The sequence below is a fragment of the Schistocerca gregaria genome, chromosome 6 (assembly GCF_023897955.1).
Source record: "Schistocerca gregaria isolate iqSchGreg1 chromosome 6, iqSchGreg1.2, whole genome shotgun sequence".
In the NCBI taxonomy this organism is placed as follows: domain Eukaryota; kingdom Metazoa; phylum Arthropoda; class Insecta; order Orthoptera; family Acrididae; genus Schistocerca; species Schistocerca gregaria.
Genome location: NC_064925.1, coordinates 11,634,552 through 11,657,142, shown reverse-complemented (window position 1 = coordinate 11,657,142; position 22,591 = coordinate 11,634,552). Strand labels below are relative to the sequence as shown.

Genomic DNA, 22,591 nt, shown 5'->3' with positions numbered 1-22,591 from the left:
CAGTAAATCACTCGGTGTTGCTCACCGGAAAACCTCCGAAACAGCAAATCGCCAGAGCGAAGAATAGGCGTGGCTTGGGTAGTTGAAACCACTACTCAACTTTGACGTCCTGGGTCAGTGAACCACGAAGCTCGTAGCCATCGGACAACTCCACACACGTTCCGACACTGCGCAGGGGCCGACTACATTGCAACTTCCCTCGTCCTCGACAACCGACCAAATGACTCCAGACCCCTTGCCGGAAACTATATGCACGGTGCAAATATCTATATACATCCCTGATGGCACATTTAGAAGGAAGAAGAACCAACGACGCAACCGCGACAAGGGCGGAAAACCAAACACAGATAGACAGCGAAGTTCACGAAAACACACAGTTGGGAGAGAGCTCGGCTCTGTATGTTTGGAGCACAGCATTGTATGGTAGCGAAAGTCGGAACAAAAGAGAATGGAGATATTTGAGAAGTGGTGCTACAGACGAATGTTAAGAATTAGGTGGACTGATAAAGTAGGGATGAGGAGGTTCTGTGCAGAATTGGAGAGGAGAGGGATATGTGTAAAACACTGGCAAGAAGAAGGTACAGGATGATAGGATATGTCTTACGACACCAGGGAACGAGTTCCATGGTATATGATGGAGCTATAGAGGGCGAAAACTGTAGAGGACGACAGATACTGGAATACATCAAGAGAATAATTGAGGATGGTGGTTGCAAGTGCTACTCTGACATGAAGAGGTTGGCACAGGAGAGGAATTCGTGACGGACCGCAGCAAACCAGTCAGAAGACTGACGACACACAGAAAAAAAACTGGTCAAGGTAACTTCTTTTCGACGTCAAACACAGTAAACAAGTTGGTCTGATTTTCCATACGCTCTTATCTTGCTGACTGATTCGGATTTTCGGAGAATGCTCGTTTCCGTCGGGGAAGGTGACGTGAACGCAGCTGCCACGACGGATTTAGCACCCAGTGTTCTCGGCCCCGGCGTGCACCCCTGGCCAGCAGAGCTGCTAGCGAGTGATTGCAGCGCGGCGGCCGGCAATTTCTTAGCCTCGCCCTCCGGTGCTCCTCACCACCCTTCCTCAGCCGGGGCTCGCCTTGCTCTTCAACCCCTGGACCCGCCTCTCCCCCCCCCCCCCCCCCCCCCCTGCCATGACGAAAGAGGATCTTCCTCTGCATCGTACTTGTGTGGAAGGCCCAGAGGAAAGGTCCCGAGCCAATTCTCTTAAACGGTGGAGAATGACGTAATTTAATTCTCTGTACAAACTAAGGAATCGCTCCCGCCGTCCTTTATTCTCGGTCCACTGCAGCGCTCTAAATCATTACCGTTCCTCCCTCTTGCCCTTCTTCCCATTCGTCGGACGTCTCCCTTTTCTTTGCTTTCACGTTAATTGAAAGGACTGTCTAGTTCCTCCTCGCAAGAGGTGTACTTTCAATGGATTGCCTCCTTCTTGTCTCTGAGAAACAGCCTCCTTGTGTATGAGATCATTACAGAATTCCCGTTCTGTCGTTAATTTATTGTGTTTGCTTAAATGAGGTCCTTCTGCACGCTTCTGCGCCTTGTTGTTGTGTGCATTACATTGCATTATTATTGCGGACAGCACCTGGTTATTCTTTTCTCCTAACTTTACGGCGGTACTTTCGATTCAAAATTAATTCCGCGCGAGGAAGGAAAACAACGTGTCCAGCAGCTTATAAACGTGAAACTCATTAAAAATGATGAGCGAGGCACACAGCTTTGACTTCAGATTAAGGTTCATCGTACCGCGATAACCTTTCAAACTGAGACGCAGCTTTCAATTGCAAAAACAAAAAGGAATTACGTTGCGTTAATGAGCAGTGGTCTCAAAGCCTTGAACGTAAAAACAACTTCCTGTTTTTTTTTGCATTTTCTTCTGTGCAGTAACATCTCTCAATTACACTGTTTTTGTTAATACTTATCTAGAGCATAGTATATATTCTTATGAAGCAGAATGTTTCGCCCCTTACATTCACGAAAAATCATGAACTTCTACAGATTGACCGTTACAAATTCTACACATCCACCTCTGAATTAATATTTCGTATTTTCATCGAGCAAGAATTAAGTCAAATCTTCAGCGACATCACATCTGTTTTCTTGTCTATAGCTTACAGCTTTTAGGAACCTTAAATTCCTTTTGCTGCGTTTGTGTACTTTGCGCTTCACTTCGCAACTGCAAAACTTCACACTAATTTTCTTCATATGAGCTATGGCTCAAGGTGAAAGTGCATCGAATTTTTTTAGATTTCAGTCTCTGCTACCAATGTGGGGCAAACGCGTGGGTGTCCAAAGCATGCCAATTCGAGCAATGAATGCCATACATAAACTGTAAACTTCACTGGTAAGTAAAAACTGTTTTTATTCTATCAGTATCCATCTTTTGATCTGCAGCTCTTGTGTTTCTTCCGCATTTGCAGTTAAAGTTATTGGATATAGTTTCTGCCTTTTATGCAGAACTCTGCTTTTTCTTGTTACCCAAACATATTTCAACATCTCTTTGCCGTCGTCAGTGCTTTTGCTGTCCGATAAACAAAACCCGCTGATGACGGCACAGAGTTGTTGAAATACGTTTGGGTAACAAGAGAAAACAGTGTTTTGCGTAAAAGGCGGAACCTGTAATAAAACAACAGTATCAAAATATAGAAAGGTATTATGTACTTTGAATTTATGGAGAAACAAAACTGCAATCAACAACAAGAATACGATCTTAACTCGATAAAAATGAGAACTGAAATCGATAAAAAGGTTTCTCAATGCCAATATTGGGAGGCTGCAATGTTAAGGCTGCCGAACCTGGACCCTGTGGTGGAAGATTACTGTTTCAGTTCCCGATGTCGACGAGGCCTTTAGAGACACAACAAAACTAGGTATGGGGAAGGCAGTGCAAGAAAATAGGCCGTGCACTTTGAAAGCAAACTTCCCAGCATTAAATTGTTAGTTATACGTTCCGTAGATCATTTGAACGATATTTTTTTATCGAAATGTTGTAACGAGACAGTCTACTGTGTATGTAGTGTACATGAATAGTGGTAATTAAACAACACATTATTAATTTTGGTCCTATTCGTGGAATAGTGACTTTATTTTTTACTGACTACCAGCTTTCACATAGACATTCGTCAATGGAAAAGAAGGAGTTGTCCAGGACATAGTACTTTAAATTTGATGTATATATTGCTTCCTAATCTGTCACGTTTTTATGTAACGGGCACATGACCCCAAGTTTTTACTGCCTATTAATCTTCTTTCTGAGCCACTCACAGCTTTCACGATGGGTAATGGTCAATTTTCGACAGAGTGTTTTACGTATGAACCTCATTGTTCTTCTCAAATTATGATCGATTATTTATGGCGAATTTCATTAGTGAATATTTGTATTGTGACGGCGCAGTTGAAATGCTTATCTCCTTGAAGAGGTACAGGCGAACACCACATATTATTGTTACTGGTCGCTTCTGTGAAATCAACAATATCTGTCTAAATGATGAGTTACCCCACACATTATTCCGTAAAGCATTACTGAGTTGAAGCAATGTAAAATACATTAGCATGTCGATGTGTTTGTTTCCAAGAGTAGCAATTATACGAAGACGACAGGTAGGTGAACACAGTTATTTGAAAAGCTTGTGCATCCAGTACAAGATTTCATCGGTACCTACACCTAAAAATTTGCAGCTCTGTAACGTATTAACTGACTCCGGCTGTCGGCCTGGGTGGCCGAGTGGTTCTAGGCGCTACAGTCTGGAACCGTGCAACCGCTGCGGTCGCAGGTTCGAATCCTGCCTCGGGCATGGATGTGTGTGATGTTCTTAGGTTAGTTAGGTTTAAGTAGTTCGAAGTTCTAGGGGACTGATGACCTCAGCAGTTAAGTTCCATAGAGCTAAGAGCCATTTGAACCATTTTTGACTCCTGCTCATGTGCCGATCAGTTGCTTGTGTGGCTCTATATTTTGTTTTTCCTTTTTTTTTCAAATTTTAGGAGAGTCAGTTTTCAGAAAACAATAATTATTTATAAATATCATTTACGAACTCTTCTATCACTTTTTCTGTAATTGAATTTGTTATAATACTCGTATAGTCAGCAAAAAAGTACCAATTTTGGTTCTTGGATGTTAAGAGGAACTTCGTTGACATATAAAAGGAATAGGAGTACAGCAAAAATTGAATCCAGTGGGACTCCGCTTGTGTATCTTTTTCCCCAAGTCACTAAGATTCTCTACCTTTCCGACGTTGCGTGAATTATTCAGCACAAACCTTTGCCTGCTCTTCGTTATGTATGATTCAACACACTGAGTGTGAAGCAATCAATTCCATAAAACTTGGTTTTCCTAACACGATAACATAATCCACACAAACAAATGCCTTACAAAGATCACAAAGGTACTTGGCTATATATTATCATTTAAAGGCTTTCCTAACACGATAACATAATCCACACAAACAAATGCCTTACAAAGATCACAAAAAGTACTTGGCTAGATATTATCATTTAAGGCTTTACTATTTGACGTGTGAATGTATACGAAGCATTCTCAATCGAGAACGCCATCTGGAATACACTTGCACGATTTTGAAAAGTGGTGAGAGATCGATACAAGGTTTCAGGACGGGTATTTTTACCACCGTCCACCCGAGTATGAGATCTCCATCTCACTCTACCCTTACTTTTGCAACTCCTTCAATATCTTTGAGAAAACGACTTCTCCCCTCCCATTATTGAACTGAATACTGCCTTTATATCGCCTGCTAGATATTTTTATCGACGTCTCTGCCTGAGTTTAGCTTCTTGTGTACATATACAAAAATTGAACAAAAAATATGTCAACACCCTAAAATTATTGCTTCAACAGAAATGCAAATGTTAGTCAAGCCTGCAGGTTAGGCTCTCGTATTTGACCTAGAACGACAGTTTTGCAATGTCGTCAATGTGCTGCAACTATTAGTCGTGGTCAGAAGAGTGCTTTGTGTACTTGTGAGTGCTTTATGTCGGAGCTAAGTGAATTCGAACTTGGACACAGAGTTGGTACTCGAACGGTGGGTGCTTCCGTAAGCAGAGGAGGCGAAGTGTTCGGTGTTTCAAGAGGCACCGTATCGAAGATTTGCACTGCATACAGGGAAAATGGGAAAATATCATCCGCTAAGTCACAAAGCAGGCGAAAGTCTACGTTGATTGATCGTGGTATAAGGTCTTTTTGGAGGTTTGTCAGAGGAAAACAAGAGGGTGACAGGTACAAACGTCACTGTCAACCTGAATGTTGTACTCACACGCCCTGTCAGTACTAAAACAACACGAAGGGAGCCTCATAAGCAGAATATTGGAGGGCGCGATGAAATTCCAAAATCACTCGTCATCGATGCAAATTACTGAGTAACAGGAAAAGGTGGAGCGCAAGTCACAAAACTTGGAGCTCGGAGCAATGGAAGAAAGTCATTTGGTATGATGAGTAATGTTTGACACTGCTTCTAACTTCTGGCCGAGTTTACGATCCAGGAATGGACGTGGTGGGAGTTCGTTGATGATGTGAGCTGCCTTATGCAGATGACCAATGAACATGATAATAGCAGAACACACACATCTCCAGCTTTTGCTGTTTGATCTCAGAAACTTAACTTGTCAGGCCATTTTTACTGGCACTGTCATTTTGGTACACTTCATACGCTGGAAATAAATTCCTTCTGATACAGTTGATTATACCCTGATAAACATTGTCGCATGTGGTGCGTTACATTAGGAAGATTGTTAACATTTTATATGATCTTAACAAAGAATAACAGCCAAACATCAGTGTGGTTTGAAAATATATTTTATTTAGACGATCTGTTCCAGTATCTCATTAAAGCGATCTTCAGGCCCCTGTGCATTAAATGTATAGACAGATATATCAATACTTGCATACTTGGAGCCATCAATATCTGGATTCCGTGAATTAGTTTTTATTCTGTTTGCTTTGAAGATATCACAACAGCTGTTGCTGAGGAAAGAAGTTTCCAAATGGTGTCTGGAACAGTTTATTCCAAAGGGCTCTTTGCACAGTCATTTGCCTTAACACAATACACGATCCACCACTACTTCCATGAGACAAAACTGGATTCAGAATCGTGTGATGGAGACGGCAAAAGAGAACCAAGCAACCGAAGTATGAAAGAAATGGAACATAGCTTGTGAGCGCAGAAGGCGATGAAAGTTTTTTGTGGTCGCAGGGTAACATCTGTATTATCTGTTTGTAAATGTGTGGTACAATGTCTGCCTAATATTACGGAAAGTTAGTGTACGGTTTTCATTGTGAGTTGAAGCATAAGAGTCGAAGATTAACGTTTTAAATGTTTTTAAGTTTTTTGTGCTATGCATTTTGGCCCAAGAAGACGTCTATGTTACATGGGGAAATCCTCCATCAAGCTGGTAAATATATTTATTTCGTATTGTGTTTTCCAAGGATTATAGCTTTACTGTACATCTAAAAATTTGTTTGTTGTTATGCACTGACTTCACGTATTCAGTGTCAGAGTAATGCCCAATATACGATCAAAAAGCGAAATGTCGTGGCGCAACTTATGAGTCGCTTCAGTTCTCGCAATAATCTTACTTTTTCTTTCAGATTGATTGTTCAGTCAATATGAGAGTTGTCTGCCGAAAGCCAGGTTCTTAGTTCGAATTCTGTTGGGGCAAGCAGGAAAAGTACTCTCTCCATTTCAGAATGGAAGAAGCTTTCTCCTCCCATAGGTACGGCATACGAATGAACTTCCTTGCTCATAGCGCATGACTGAGCGAGGTGGCGCAGCTATTAGCACACTGGACTCGCATTCGGAAGGACGACGTTTTAAACCCGCGTCCGGCCATCCAGATTTTCCGTAGTTTCCCTAAGTCTCTCCAGGCAGATGCTGGTATTGTTCCTTTGAAAGGGCACGATCTATTTCCTTCGAAATCCATGCCACAATCCAAGCTTGTGCTCCGTCTCTAATGACCTCAATGTCGAAGGGACTTTAAACCCAATGTCCCTTCCTTCCTTCCTTCGGGATGTATGAACTTCAACGACACACTATTTTAATCTGACACGAAGTGATTTGCTTTAACATCTTGTTGCCTGAAAAAATTATTCTCTATTGAGAAAATGTGTCATTCTGCATAGGACTTTGCTAGATGCAACTGTGGCGAGAGTGCGACCCGCGCCCAAAACCTTGTCACATCTCGTACCCAGTACCTTCTTTCACAACAGCACATACTGCGTGACGGAGTGAAACATTCATTCTGTTTGGAATCCCACAGACTGTGACTAAGTCACTTTACCGCAATAATCCCCCTTTTCAGGAGTATCAGCGTTACGAAGTAAAAGCAGAACGCCTCTGAAGTTTCCTAAGTTGGAGAATTGCACCGCAAGAAGTGAAGCTGTGGCGACTGCTAATGAGTCGTATAGCTGAATAGTGCAGCCTCTTCCTCAGGGAGGGCTTGGACTGCACACCCCACAAAAGTATCGTATGGCTTGGTGTCCGACAGGAACACAACATTTTTCTTAACCGCACCAAAGGCGGCCTAACAGGTAACTGGTTCAATACGTGTCGCCCTCTAGATGCTAGCACGATGACCGATGAGTTCCTAGCTGTGTTAAACAATATTAATTGGAAATTAGTTTCAATGATCGCTGGGACCCGATGACCTCTGCAGTTTGGTCCCTTAAGAATTCACACAAATTTGAACATTTGGGGGTGGGCTAATCTCGTTTTCCGGCAGTGTGTAAACAACAGGTGCTACCATAGCAGTATCACGTTGCTCCTTAGTTCCGCCATATACGTATCAACGATTTGTACCCACCACAAATTCGGAACGATGGTCAACTTAACTTGGATATACTGCATGTCTGGCCGCCCTGAGTGGCCGAGCGGTTCTAGGCGCTGCAGTCTGGAACAGCACGACCTCTACGGTCGCAGGTTCGAATCCTGCCTCGGGCATGGATGTGTGTGACGTCCTTAGGTTAGTTATGTTTAAGTTGTTCTAAGTTCTAGAGGATTTATGACCTCAGAAGTTGAGTCCCATAGTGCTCAGAGCCATTTGATAATGCTGGCAGTCGTAAACAAAAGACAGATGACGCAAACGTTATTGATCTGTTCTGGTCAGAACTGCGGAACGAAGCTCAATTTACCTTGGGTGTACTGTACACACACACACACACACACACACACACACACACACACACACACACACACACACACTCTACCGCGCCCCACAGACGTTCGCCACCCACTCTTAAATTCACTGGTGCAGGAGCATCGGCATATTGTAGTCACGCTGCGATTTAAAATACAATTTACAATTGAAAACACAGGTATCAGTGGAAGGTGCTCGTACGCTGTTCTGGAATGTTCCAGCAGAAATTAAGCCATTGTTTGGCCCTCCTGACAACCGCATGAAACATTTTTTCTTTAATTTTTACTTTCTTTCTTCCTCTCCCGTGTTTTCCTTTCCTTGCGAATATTGATCTCTTGTTCCTTCTGTCCGTATCCCACCTATAATTTTGTTTGTTTTCTCCTGGAATCCTTTGGGCATTTGAATATTTTATTCTGAAACTTTCTCTCTTGCTTATTTCTTTGTCTGTTATTTCTCTTTCCCCCGCGAGCGCTTTGACTTCATTGATCCACGTCATTGATGGCTGTGGGCTTGTGTCAAATTTCTTAAATATTCTTTGTGTGATTCTATTCTCGTCTATCCTTTTTAGATGTACTTAAACTCTTCCCCATTGTATCTACTTTTCTTTTTGAATTTGTGGTAAGGTCATATGGGACCAAACTGATGAGGTCATCGGTCCCTAAGCTTACGCACTATTTAATTACCTCAAGCTAACTTACGCTAAGGATGACACACATACCATACCAAAGGGAGGACTCGAACCTTCAACGGAGCGAGCCGCGCGGACCGTGACAAGACGCCTGAGACCGCGCGGCTACCCCGCGCGGCATTGTATCTAATGTTCTGTACTTTACTACTTTTAATTTCCATTTCCCACCGTCAAAATATTTCCTGTTATTTAATTTTCCTGAGTTTGTACTACAACTACTTGTTTGGTTGTATTTAACGAAATACATTCTGAAGCATAAAAGAACTCTGCTCTAATGGATATTCTTTATTGTCAGAGTTTCTCGATTGTGGATAAAGACTTCTTGTTACAAATGCTTTTCCTTTCCTTGTTAAGCTAGTATATTTGCCCAAAGTATTCGAGTGCTTTATTTCATCTAGATACTTTAATTCTGTAACCCTTTTTATTCTTCCATAACCACTTTCCATGAATTGCTGCGCCTCCATCGGTCTCTCATTTACTTTGGTTTTTCGAATGATGTAGCTACTTAGGCCAGTTTTATATGTCTGTCTCTTGTAGCTGCAGTCCGGAACCGCGCGACTGCTACGCTCGCAGGTTCGAATCCTCCCTTGGGCATGGATGTGTGTGATGTCCTTAGGTAAGTTAGGTTTAAGTAGTTCTAAGTTCTAGGGGACTAATGATCTCAGATGTTAAGTCCCATAGTGGTCAGAGCCACTTGAACCATTCATCGGTTTTTAGACTTATACACTACTTGAAGTAACTTAAAATAACCTGTACTAAGAAGAACACACACATCCATGCCCGAGGGAGGTCTCGAGCCTCCGGTGGCAGGGGCCACACAGTCCGTGACAAGGCGCCTCAAACCGCGCGGCCACTCCACGCAGCTAGGACTCCCTTTTAGAGGTTTCCAATTCATTCAAGACTTATTATAGCAACAGCGCATATGCAACAAATAAAATGATTACATTTACAGATCAGTAGCATAAGTGGTTCAGAGGTACTAAGCACCTAATATGATCAAACAGCCAGATTAGTACGAGCTGTAGCCTACACGGGTGGCAGTGTAGGCGCTGACAGGGGTATCTAGTCGATCGTACATATGGCGAATTATTCCAGGCCTACCTGATCTGTTCACGTAGTTCTATAAGAGTTACTGGTTGACGAGTTGCAGAGCCATTTCTTGCTTCATCATATCCCGCACGTCTAGACTGGAGACACGTCCAATGATCGTGCTGACCACGGACGTTGGTGCACGTCTTGCAGAGTACACTGAGTTTTACGGGCAGTGTGTTGGCGAGTATTGTCCTGTTGGAACAACTCGTTACCTTCTTGTTGCACGAACGACAAAAGAACGTATCTAACAATATTGTGCGCTTACCGGGCGCTGGTTAGCGTCCCCTCCAGAAACACTGCAGCTTAGCGAGAGTTGTAGCTTATCGCTCTTGATACCATAAGGCCTGGAGCAGTGGGGGAGTGTAAGACGACTGCACTGAACGAGACAGCGCCCGCTGGCTCTACTCGGAAACGACCACCACTGGCAGAGTCTGCTTTCGTCGCTGAAGACCACGGCGCGCCATTCCATCTTCCGAGTGATCCTCTGGCGGCATCAGTCAAGATGTACACGTCGATGTTGAGGCGTGAGTGGAAGACAGGCTAGAGGTGTGCGGTTCCCGCAGTCCCTGTGCTAACAACCGGTTCCCAACAGTAAGTCCTGACACGTATAGGCACACAAGTCCTATTATCTGTGCTGTGATATGTGTATGACCCGCCACTGCTGCCCTTACAATACGACCATCCTGGCGGGCGCGTGTGGTGGTGGAACGCGAAAGACATCGTCTAAGGTTGTGAGGCTGTTCACGAAACTAGCATCGTTGTACAACTGAAGCAGCACATCCAACTTGTGTGGCAGTTCTCTGGAAGGTCCATCCCGCCTTTCGGAAGGCCGCAATTTGACACCTTTCAAACTGGCTCACTTGACTACAGGAAGCACGAGTGTGTCTCCCTGGCGTGGTTGCCTTCTTTCTTCATACGTTTGCAACAAATGGTTCAAATGACCCTGAGCACAATGGGACTTAACATGTGAGGTCATCAGTCCCCTAAAACACAGAACTACTTAAACGTAACTAACCTAAGGACATCACACACATCCATGCCCGAGGCAGGATTCGAACCTGCGACCGTAGCAGTCGAGCGGTTCCAGGTTGTAGCGCCTAGAACCGCTCGGCCACTTCTGTGTGTGAGCGTTGCCTATTAAATGGACAGATGGTAGCTATGCCACTATGCTGTCTACTGGCGGACAATTTTGATACCATTATCAGTACATCTCCTATTCACCAGATGGCATTTGCCATCATATCATGAAAATCGACGTCATTTTTCTATGTGTACCAGGTTTCTCCCGCATTTGATTGTTATAAATTATGTTTTAAAAATCTGAATTTGGCAATTGTATTTTTAAAAGAAAGTTTTCTCACAGTAAGTTTTATCACAAATTTGAAAAATCGAAACCTGTTATTTTTATAGCTGGGGGGAGGGGGGCAGGTGAGGCCTGGGGGAGGAGGGAGGGGAGTGTTCAATGGTCGAAGACGTGTGTCCCAACACCTTAAATTAAAGCAGTGGACCAAACCAGCAAATTACAAAAAAAACCATCATTGCGTGGGAAAAGCAATGTTCCTGGCTCGAGTACCGGTCCAGCACAAAGTTTTTCCTATCAGAAAACTTCGTCACTTCATCCGCCCCTGCGGGTCACAGACTGCTCAGTCTCGTGATATTAAAGCGTTAGGCGGCTTCGTCGCCCTGTGACGAGTCGAGTCGGCCAGAGGAAGTCCGTCCGTTCACATGTGGCAGGAGGGACACGTGCCGGCACAATACCGCGCCAGCTGTTGAGCCGAGCGGCCGGGCTACGTGACGCGGCAGTCGGGTAGCCGGGTGGCAGTTCTGCGCCGTTTTTCTGCGACTCGCCGCCGCTGCCTCCTCCTCCTCCTCCTCTCCCCCACCCCCGGCCCCTCGCCTCCGGCCGATGAAAGTTTCCTGATTAATTTATCGTGGCGAAGCGAAGCGAGCAGTCCGCGACCAAGTTGCTGTCCTGGCGAGGGGAGGCTGAGCTCCGGGGGTGGGACTCTTCCGCCGTCAGCAGGGGCCGCAGTCCCACTCAGGCAGTGCGGTGGACCCGGGAGCGAACGGCTCGTGGGCTTCGTTTGCACCACTGTACTCTGATTGTAGTACCCTGCGCGAGACACCGCATAATCCTTGTTCACACTTGTGTGCCTAGACTGACTTTCGGCACAAAGTCATCGCCTATGTCTTCTTCACAGTACAAACCAGGAAGTAATTACAACCTCATGGGTAATATGTATTTTCTGAGGGGTAAAAGGTACAGAAGTGTTTCGGTCAGGATACTAGATTATGTTTAAAAGATTACTTCGGAAATCACGATTTCGTAAAGCTGTAATACTGATTGCCTAAATTACCAATAATTACTTTATTTCAAATACTGTAACCTCCTCACTGTGTTTGGACTTATCTGAAATGTAGCCCAACTTTACCTCCCACTCTCATATTACTCTAAACGATGTTCCCATACATTGCTATCTAACTTAATCTTCTACGCTTAACTTTAGTAGTTCCTGATGTGAGCTGAATTGTAACTGATCTGAAAATAGTTTGTCTTTATGCTAAAAGCGTAACTGAAATATCTGGCCCTACCCAAGATTTCTAAAAAGCACAACAGCAAACAGTAAGCAGGCAGAGGCTAAGATAGATTTTTGTTTCTAAACACATATTCGAAATGTTCCATATGGTAATGCGGAGTGATAAACAGTGGGGTGGGCAGAGTAGCGACTTCTATGAAATGATATTCCAAGGCAACGGTTTTGGAACGAAGTCTATGTTCAAAAAGACAGACTAAAAGTTCGCGTGCGCTTCACATATAATATTGGTCTGAACAATACTACTCTTAAGAAATTGAATAATGACTTAAAATGGGTATAATATTAACCGTCAATTTCTATAAATATCAAACAACTTAATCAATTAATATGTTAATGCATGACTCAGGGAAGTGGGGTGGTTTGGTTTTTCTCCCAGCTCTCAGCAAGTTAACCATCTGACAATAATCAATCCGACAAATTAGGTGCGCAGTGCTGCAGTGTTACATCAAACATATTCTCTTCAAAAACAATTACAGTATTAAAAATGTATACTAATTTTAATGTATCTATCATATTCATCATCGTTGGCCTTCACCATATTCTTTATCTAACAGATACAAACAAAAGTCAACACGGCACTGTTAAATACGTCCACCACCTAACACACTTCAACTAAGAATGTTTGTTCAAATGTGTATGAAATCTTATGGGACTGCTAAGGTCATATGCCCCTAAGCTTACACACTACTTAACCTAAATTATCCTAAAGACAAACACACACACCCATGCCCGAGGGAGGACTCGAACCTCCGCCGGGACTAGCCGACTTCAACTAAGAATGTATCAGACTGCGCAGAGGCAAAGACTGTGCCACGACAAGACCAAAGGTTGTTTAACAGTAACGCAACTTGCTCTCTCCCTCTCTCTGACGTACACATCGATGACATACCAAAATGACATGACCGCCTTACAATATTAGAATCATAAATATCACGATGTAATGGAAGTCAGTGCTTGTGACGTGAATGGGTGAAGAACATTTTCCTCACATAGGCCACCCACCACACAGACAATTTGTACATTTTATGAAGCATATATGACAGTCAAATTGAGATATATACAACCACAACGTATCATTAAATACACAGTGCCTCAAAAAATGGTTATACTGCTCAATTGCTCGTAACTTCGAAATTAACTGACGGAAACGTCTCATTTTCGGTGACAGTGTATCTTAAAGTTCAGCTTATTGAAATCAGGGTAAGTGTTTCAAGTGGTCACTTTTGACATCGATACACAGGCGATGCCACTCTACTGCTGCATGAACTCCCGGCTCCAGCGTGCATATCTACATCTACATCTACATCTACATCTACATGATTACTCTGCAATTCATTTAAGTGCTTGGCAAAGGATTCATCGAACCACAATCATACTATCTCTCTACCATTCCACTCCAGAACAGTGCGCGGGAAAAACGAACACCTAAATCTTTCTGTTCGAGCTCTGATTTCTCTTATTTTATTTTGATAATCATTCCTACGTAAGTAGGAAGGGAAAGTTGGTGACTCAAATTTCGTAAATAGATCTCGCCGCGATGAAAAAGTCTTTGCTTTAATGACTTCCATCCCAACTCGCGTATCATATCTGCCACACTCTCTCCCATATTACTATAAAAAGAGCTGCCCTTTTTTGCACCCTTTCGATGTCCTCCGTCAATCCCATCTGGTAAGGATCCCACACCGCGCAGCAATATTCTAACAGAGGACGAACGAGTGTAGTGTAAGCTGTCTCTTTAGTGGACTTGTTGCATCTTCTAAGTGTCCTGCCAATGAAACGCAACCTTTGGCTCGCCTTCCTGCACTGGAATGATTGATGCATTCTCTAAATTCTGTTTGTGGTTTTGATCGATATGTGTCGCCCTTAAGTGTTCGCAATAGGAAATCTTCCAGAGGCGTTAAGTCTGGAGAACGTGGCTGACAGTCGACTGCCCCAACTCGACCTATCCATCGTGCTGGTCACATAGTTATGGTAGTGGTGTGGGGTACTATCATGTTGAAAGTAAAACCTCTCCGTCCCATACAAACTCATGGATGGCAGGTAGAGTGTGTGTTTCAGCCTTCTCCAGACACGTCTCACGGGTAATTGTGTCGTCAAAGAACAAGGTCCCAATCTAGCCACAACAGACATTCACTCCTGTTAAATGTACGGCTTTCTCCACACTGATGTGCTGCATTGTGGCGAACCAGTAGACGCAAAGGTGGCGGTCTGCTGTACTACTGAGTTTAAATTGCGTCTTATCAGACCAAGCAACTAGTTTTTCAAATGCTTAGTTGTTGCGCATCGAGCCGGTAAGTCACTCGCAGTATTCAATTCTACGATCTGCGTCGTCCTCGTTCATTGAATGAAGCAATTTTCGAATGTAGCACTTAAACTTCCGTTTCAAAATGTTCATAACACTTGAATCACTGGACCTGGCTTCGTGGGCACACAGTCTCACAGGCTTCCGTGGAGATCGACTGAATCATTGTAACACAGCACATGAGTTTGCTCAAACAGTTGTTGTAACTGGTAGTGTAGATCGTCGTCTATACATCTGTAACACTGCCTTCGACTTCAGATCTGTTTCGAATGAGCGCAACTGTTGCGAGCATCGGTGGCTCCATTTGAAACTGATTTCGCACTAGCGCTAAATCTGGTTTATGTTTTCGCACGTAATGTATCACTTGAAAACTACATTACTTTCACTGAATGTCAGCCTTGCACCAGCCACGGTCACTAACGTAACTGAAAACAAAACAAAACAACTCTTATCTGGCACTATAGCGTAACAAAACAAAACAAGGCCTGTGTGACAACTATCGTTTAACAAAACAGCCAACGCCTATGTGATGACTCTCAGATTACTAAACTATTACACTAACAAAAATTTTATAAACAATTAAATCCTATATTAATTTTTTGGGCCACCCTGTGTCTCTGGATCGCAGGTTGTTCTCGCATTGGAACAGAAATTATTTCATTAGTCACTTCGCAGAAATAAACTAACTGCCGGTCCAAAATAAACTAATTGCCAGTACAAAACAACAGAAACTGTATAATGGTCGCTACCATTCGTAGTGCCTACGCTGCATTATTTTTATTATTATTACTATTATTAGTGGCAGTGGTCAGATACAAAGCACTGGCTGCCAGAAGTCTTCCAAATTCTGCCTAGTAAAGAGTCCAGTAATCAAGTGATTTACAAATAGTAAATATATTGCACACAGTGTAATTTAGTTGATTTTAAATGGGAGTGCAAGGTGTGCCAGCAGTAAGTGTCGCTAGGGGATCATTCGTCTACCGTCAGCGTTGACAGGTAGCTTTGTTTCTATTACACAAAAAAGTTTTTATAAAAGCTGTACCAACTTTTCACTCACTCGTTATTTCGAGGTCGAATAAACACCTACAAAAATTAAATTTCATCTATGTTTTCATATTTTAAAAATAAAAGAGATCGACAACATATCTTTTTCATTCTAAAGTTTAATTAGGTGCTAATGTTAATGATGCTGGAGGAAGGTGGGTACTAGCTAATAAATGATGGTACTCAAAGGCAAGTGTCTCGGAAAGGTTGGGAGCCACTGTTGCATGTGGACTGGTTTTTGGCACATAGCATTTGTTACACTGTGTTTACATTAATGTGTACGGACTGGTTGGCAGCATACAGGTGAAGACTGTTTAGTATCGTGCAGTAGAGAGTATCGGACAAGTGCAGTTTCTAATCACTAGCTGTAGTGACAGCACCTGTCACACTACAACAATGTGACCTACAGTGGAACAAGGTCACTAACTTGCTTCTGAATAAAAAACAACTGTGCGTTTCGCATTGGCAACATAACTTCCTGGCGAGCTTTTTGTTGCGCGCAAATAAGAAGAAAATAACGTGAAGGAAGTCGTAGGAAATGTCAGACCTCTTGAGACGGCAATCAGAGAAGCATGTGATAAATACTCAGTTCCAAGAAGTACATTAGGTAATAAACTTACAGACTTACAGTTAAACAAGTAGAGCACCTTGAAACATGGTTTTTAAAATAATAGAATTTTCCTAGAGCATTCGGTCAAGCTAAATCATTAGATAGCATTTGAATATAGATAAGTTCTTGAATGTAATGTGCAAATACGTACAGTGACTGAAAATAAGAATGAAAGTGAAGAAATTAGGTGACGGCTAACAGTTGAGGGCAACTGAACCCACCAGTTTGGAATGAGTAGCAGGTTGTACCAAGGAACAAGTTGATGGATTCTTTGACGTCCTAGGTGAGCCAAAGGACAAGTTCATGTTGACGATGATTTACGATGCAAATGGAACTTGCAACATGAATGACTTTTCTTACAAATTATAAATTCATGTCTGATACAACCCTCCAGAAACGCAAAGGGTGAATACATATTTAAAAGTTAAAAACTAATATGACACCGAGTTTTGTAGTTACTTTAAGAAATGTACTAGAGTATTGTTTAGCGTGAAGAATGTCCCAACACAACCTTCAGAAAGTATTATAACTTCGAAACAGGTTACATATCTGATACTACCCAACCTTCCCCTACCACTGCTTGAATTTTGTTTACAGGATTGTATTTAGTGTATGTTGGCGAACAGAATAACGTATTCGTTTCTTATGCTATTGTGCGTGCTAGAACTGTATGCACACCACATTATGTAAGCGTTGTTTACAGTACTGTATATGACTGGTATTCTGCATACAACACAAATCTGGTTTTCAGTAGTGTGAATTGGATAGCTTCCTGCATTTCACATTGCTTTAGCTCTATTGTCACTGTGCTGGTACTGTATTTTCCACACAGCACTGCTCACACTTTGTTTACGCTACTGAACATGAGCTATTTTCTGCATGTAAGATTGCTTAAATTTTGTTTAAATTGCTGTATTCTGCACGTGGTATTACTAGACTTTTTTAATTTGCGTAGAGTGGCTTTCAGCGCATAGCGTTAGTTATGTTTTTGTTTACACTACTGTACATGAATCAGGTTTGTGGACACAGCTCTGCTCAATTTTCCTCCATTTTTTTATACTGTGCCTTGAGTAGCTTTCTGTACATAACAGTGCGAAACATTGCTAGCACTAATGTGCACGAACTGGGGTTCTGCACAGAGCACTCCATCAGATTCGCTTACACAGAATTCAAGGATCAGCCTTTTTGCACGTTGCATTACTTAAAGTTTGTTTAGACTGCTGTGAATGAGATGATTTTCTGTACATAGCGCTCTTTAGCATACTTTACAATAAAGTCAATGTACTGCATGACTAGGTTTCTGTTCACAGCAGTGCTTACACTTTGTTTATACGATTGTGCTTGGACTGGTTATCTGTACGTGTTGATTTGTGGTCTCCAGTCTGAACACGTTATTGATGCAGGTATCCTACCTATCCCAGTGCTAGCCTCTTCATCTCACAGAGCTGTTGCTACCTGTATGCCTCTGAAACTGCTTACTGTATTGAAATTTTAGTATTTAGTATCCCTCTACATTGTTTTCTTCCTTCTTCACACGCTTCTATACAAATATACCGTTCCTTGGTACCTTTGCTCTATCAATTGCCCCCCACTTTTGGTCAAGTTGTCACACGTTTTTTGCTCCCTAGAGGAGAAAGAACTGTCGATATTAGACCGCCGTACGCGAGTTGATGACGGGATTGCTTGGCTGCTGGACTTTATGTATCGGTGGAGTATGCAGAAAGATAGCGTCCGCGCGGTTAGGGGCATCATGTCACGGACTGCGCAGTTCCTCCCGCCGGAGGTTCGAGTCCTCCCTCGGGTATGGGTGTGTTGTTCTTAGCATAACTTAGTTTACGTAGTGCGTAAGTCTAGGGAACTACAGCCTCAGCAGTTTGGTCCCTTAGGAATTCATTCACATTTAAACATTTTTAAGGTACCGATTAACAACAAATAAACTGTGAGCTGCGACACTGAAGTCGATTGAAGCAACTGGGTTTCGCTAGGATTTTGCGCAGCCGTCATATACTCATTGTACGCAGAATTTGCGAAAGGGATTAATATGAATTGTGCACAAACACAGTGCACTTAAACACATGCACATACATAAAGAAAAAAATTAACGTTTTGTCTGTGACGGTGGACAACGTTGTCCCAGAAGTAAATTTAAATGATTGCTTTTCCTAAGTCTGGCGAAAGTTTCGAGAAGTTTCCTTTGGCCATTACGTCAATATCGCAACTGGAAATGCCATCTAAAGCATCGCCAGTTGAGGTTCCCCCTGACATTCTGGCAGCCTGCTGGGACGTTTGGTTGAAAAGGACGAAGTTCTGCAACTGTCCGCCCTGCTTTCATGAGTCTGAAAATATTAAGAAAAAAGAAAGGAATGTGTAAAACTAGTTGCACATCTGGTACAGGAATAATAAATATATTTATCTGCCATATTATACCAAGCAAAACAACGCAAAATACTTTTACATAAGGCAATCAGTCCCATCTCAGGCTTTTCTTTGGGAAGTACAAGAACATCATCCTACCTTCCACCAGCGTCCAGACCATATAACAATTCAAGATTAAGTAATTATTTAAATAAAACTTTTTTAATCTACCACGTTTTTAGATCGGGCTACAAAGTATAACACAATGTCACCTAGCGACATACAGATTCCTATCCTCAAACAGATATCCCCGAAAATTAGTGACTGTGAATTTCTAATAGCTACGACAACACTTGTAAGACTTAAACCGAAAAATGTGGGACAAAAGTTATAGTCATTAACAAGAAGATGAACTATTAATGCATCAGTTACGTATTGGATGCACTCCATGGTTTTAGTTTCAAATTTTTCAGGTACTTTCATAGCTATTAAAATTTTACAGTCACATTTTTCTCGACTATATGTATGGGGGTAAGGCAACTGAATTATTGGGATGGGCTAAAATACTTTATACTTTTTAGTCCGATTTGAAATAGTGGTATACTGAAAATTTATTTTCATGTAAATAGTTAACGACTGATTTTTAATCTTTAGTATGTGAAATTTTTAATGCCTTCCAAACATATTGTTCAGATTACAAGAGACTCATTTGTCAAATTTCAGGTTTGTTTATGTAGCTTTTCAGCTGATAATATCTGAAACAGAACAGTGATACACCTACCCATTAATATCAGTTTCTTTAATTGCTATTTTCCAAAAATATACAGTAAAGAAGCAAGTAAAATGAATTCGATACGATTTCTACAAGAGTTTTATATCCATACCATTGTTATACCTGCGGCTTTGCACTTGTACCTTTATGTCTCACATATTAAACACATCTCCTCATCCCTCCTTTCTCTAACCAACTCTCCCTCCGCCTCTCTCTCTGACTATGACCTGTTCCTCCAAGGTTATATCCACCTTCTCTGTCACCCACCCTGTCTATCATCTTCTGCCCCCTCTCTGTGTTAATCTCCTCCTCACCCTGTCAATTTCATCCTGTTCATCTAACTATCCACTTCCTTTCCTCCCCCCCCCCCCCCTCTCTCTCTCTCTGCTCAGCTGTGCCCATCTAAGTGCATACACCCTGAAACATGCTACAAAAATATCCACACAACAAGACGGTCCTCCAGGGCAGCCTATATCTCAGGTGTTATTAAGCTGTTTGCCCCCATTCAAAGCTGAAAGTTACAGAACATGCATATGAAAGCATGTTAATATTGCATTTTCATGAATTTATGAGTTATGATGAAAATCGGAAGCCCCTTGCTCATCGGGAAGTTAGTCGAAAATCAGCTGATATCTTTGCACCAAACAGATAGGTAGGAAACGACCTAAGAAATATATGGTAAAAGAAGCAATGCCAGAGCAGCGTGGCTAAATATTTCTCCATCTTACCAAGGCCCACCATCGTCCAGAGACATGGAGTGAAATATTAAAAAAACACAAAAATTCCAGTCTCCTGTGATAGTTGATGAAAACCAAGTACACACAACCAAATTTCTTATATGTACCAGACTTAATTTAATAGTCCTTATCACCTAGTTTCGGCCAAGATTTTAGGAAGATTTCCTTTGGTTGTAAGCCAAACACCGGAACTGGAAATCCCTTACCAAACATTCCCAGTTAGCCAGGAATTTGGTCGAAAAGGCCCTCTGCCTCGAGTGGGTCTTTACTGGAACGGCCCCCTTTACCCTGTGGCAGAGAATGAAGATTACTGTGAGTAAATGTCGATAAATTCTGGACTATTTTACCTAACTAAAGATAAAAATGTGGTTTAGTGAGGTTTACAGAAAAGGTCACTGTATTTGCAATTACGCTCCATAATCAGTCATGTGGTGCATCTTCAAGCTGTGCGAATCCTGATATGTGAAACATGCGGTGTAGAAATTACGACGATAAAAAAAGAGGAGTGCAGTCGGAACATGAAGTGAAAACGAGTGTAAACTGGAGTATGCATCTTCAAATCGAAGATCGTGGAATACCAGCATCGTAAGCGGTTGTCATCATGTATTACTGGAACAGAACTGTATGGAGAACACAACCAACACAGAGTCTTTTGTGCTGTACCGTTATGAAAAACAATTTCCCAGTTTTCTTAATTCTGTATTAATTACGCTCATTTAAAGAAGAAAGGGTTTCCTTTTACAATAAACCAGAGCTACTTTATCTGAACATCTTGGGTTTTAAAACTAAGCAAATACTTCTAACCCCTCTTATATGAATTGAATTCTGCTGCTAATGAAAGTTATCTAACTCAACAGCGAGTCATGGAATACAATGATTTACAGTATCAGTTAGGCTTCAAAATCATTTTCTGTTGGTAATCTGAAGTTGACCAACGTAGTTCCTCTAGTAGTACAAATTTTTAAATACTTGAAATTAATGCCAGATTTCAAACAGGTGCCAAACTGCTACTCTAACATGGGGTTACCGTTATTAATGTCATTATTATCACACACTACAGCTACAAATACCGTTACAAAATTAATTGCGTCTTTTGCGCATTTATTGCTGTTGATAATTTGTTATTGGTACACTCACCGATTAAAACTGTAATAATTAACTCTAAATGTGAAGTGAGTAAGCGTCCTTTATACAGTGTGTATGATTTGTGCTTTGTCCTCTTTGGCTACCAGCGCAGAATTCAAACTTTCCTGCTGGTGGACGAGTGTTATGTTGTTTTGTTTCTGTTCTAACGTGTCTTGTTTAGGATTACGTAGTGTTTTCTCCTAAAGCGTTGTTCTTGAGCGTGCATAAAATCATACTTTCAACCAGTACCTGTGTTATATGTCTGCGGAAAACTAAACTAAATACCAGTAAAAAATAATATCATAATTTTTGCTCTCTGTTTTCATGGGTGGCGACCGTATTGGCCCTTTGAATAAGTGCATATGGCCAGTATATGTTTCATGTTTAATGCAGTGTTATATTAGTTTTGAGAAACATATTCAGTTAACGTGATTTTAGATAGAACTGACGTAGGTCACCAGTTGCATACACGGTCAACTATGCTATGAAAACTAGGTTAGCTTTCGCTTACACTGCATCTCTCCAGTAACCCAATTGTGAAAGGATTAATATCGTGAAAAGAGCTTGTACCACAACAGGATACTAGCTGCGAAGAATTAGGTAGCGATCGGGGTAGAGCAGATAAAAAAATAAAAGCTCGGTCCGTTCAAAGACTTTTTTTAAAGTCGGTTAAGGCTTCTTTCACTCCCTGGTATTGATTGCTTGGTGGGAAAGACGTTGCATTGTTGATCGGAGTCGACGTTAAAATGTAGGTCTCCAAAGAGTGTGAAACGAAACAATACCGACAAACATATGTGAGCTGTAGAGGACATTAAGAAGAAATTGAGTACAGCAACGCATTGTCGGAAACGTTTCCTAACTGAACAAGAGCACCTCGAATTTACAGCAGCCAACACTAGACGTAGACCATTCGGCAGAAGTCATTGTTTTGTGCGGTCTGGAGTGTCTGTGTGACAGGCGAGCAAACGGTCGAGTTCATATAACTTGTTGAATGCAGTTAGGCGTACTGCGACAAGTTTCACTTGGCGTCCAACACAGTAAAAATCTCACATTTGCTGCTGAAGGAACTGCCTAGAAGAAAGCGCTACCCCCTATGAAATCCTATGG

The 22,591-nt window shown here is 42.0% G+C and overlaps 1 protein-coding gene and 1 non-coding gene across 2 annotated transcripts in view; one reads left to right on the top strand and one right to left on the bottom strand.

The window, feature by feature from the left end:
* The window catches only part of LOC126278604 (uncharacterized), a 1,236,374-nt gene that overhangs the window by 742,035 nt on the left and 471,748 nt on the right, over positions 1–22,591 (bottom strand). The window lies entirely within an intron of this gene.
* Positions 3,731–3,814, top strand: Trnas-gga (transfer RNA serine (anticodon GGA)). Its single transcript is given in 2 exon segments — positions 3,731–3,770; positions 3,780–3,814. It is a non-coding gene; the product is annotated as a tRNA-Ser (tRNA).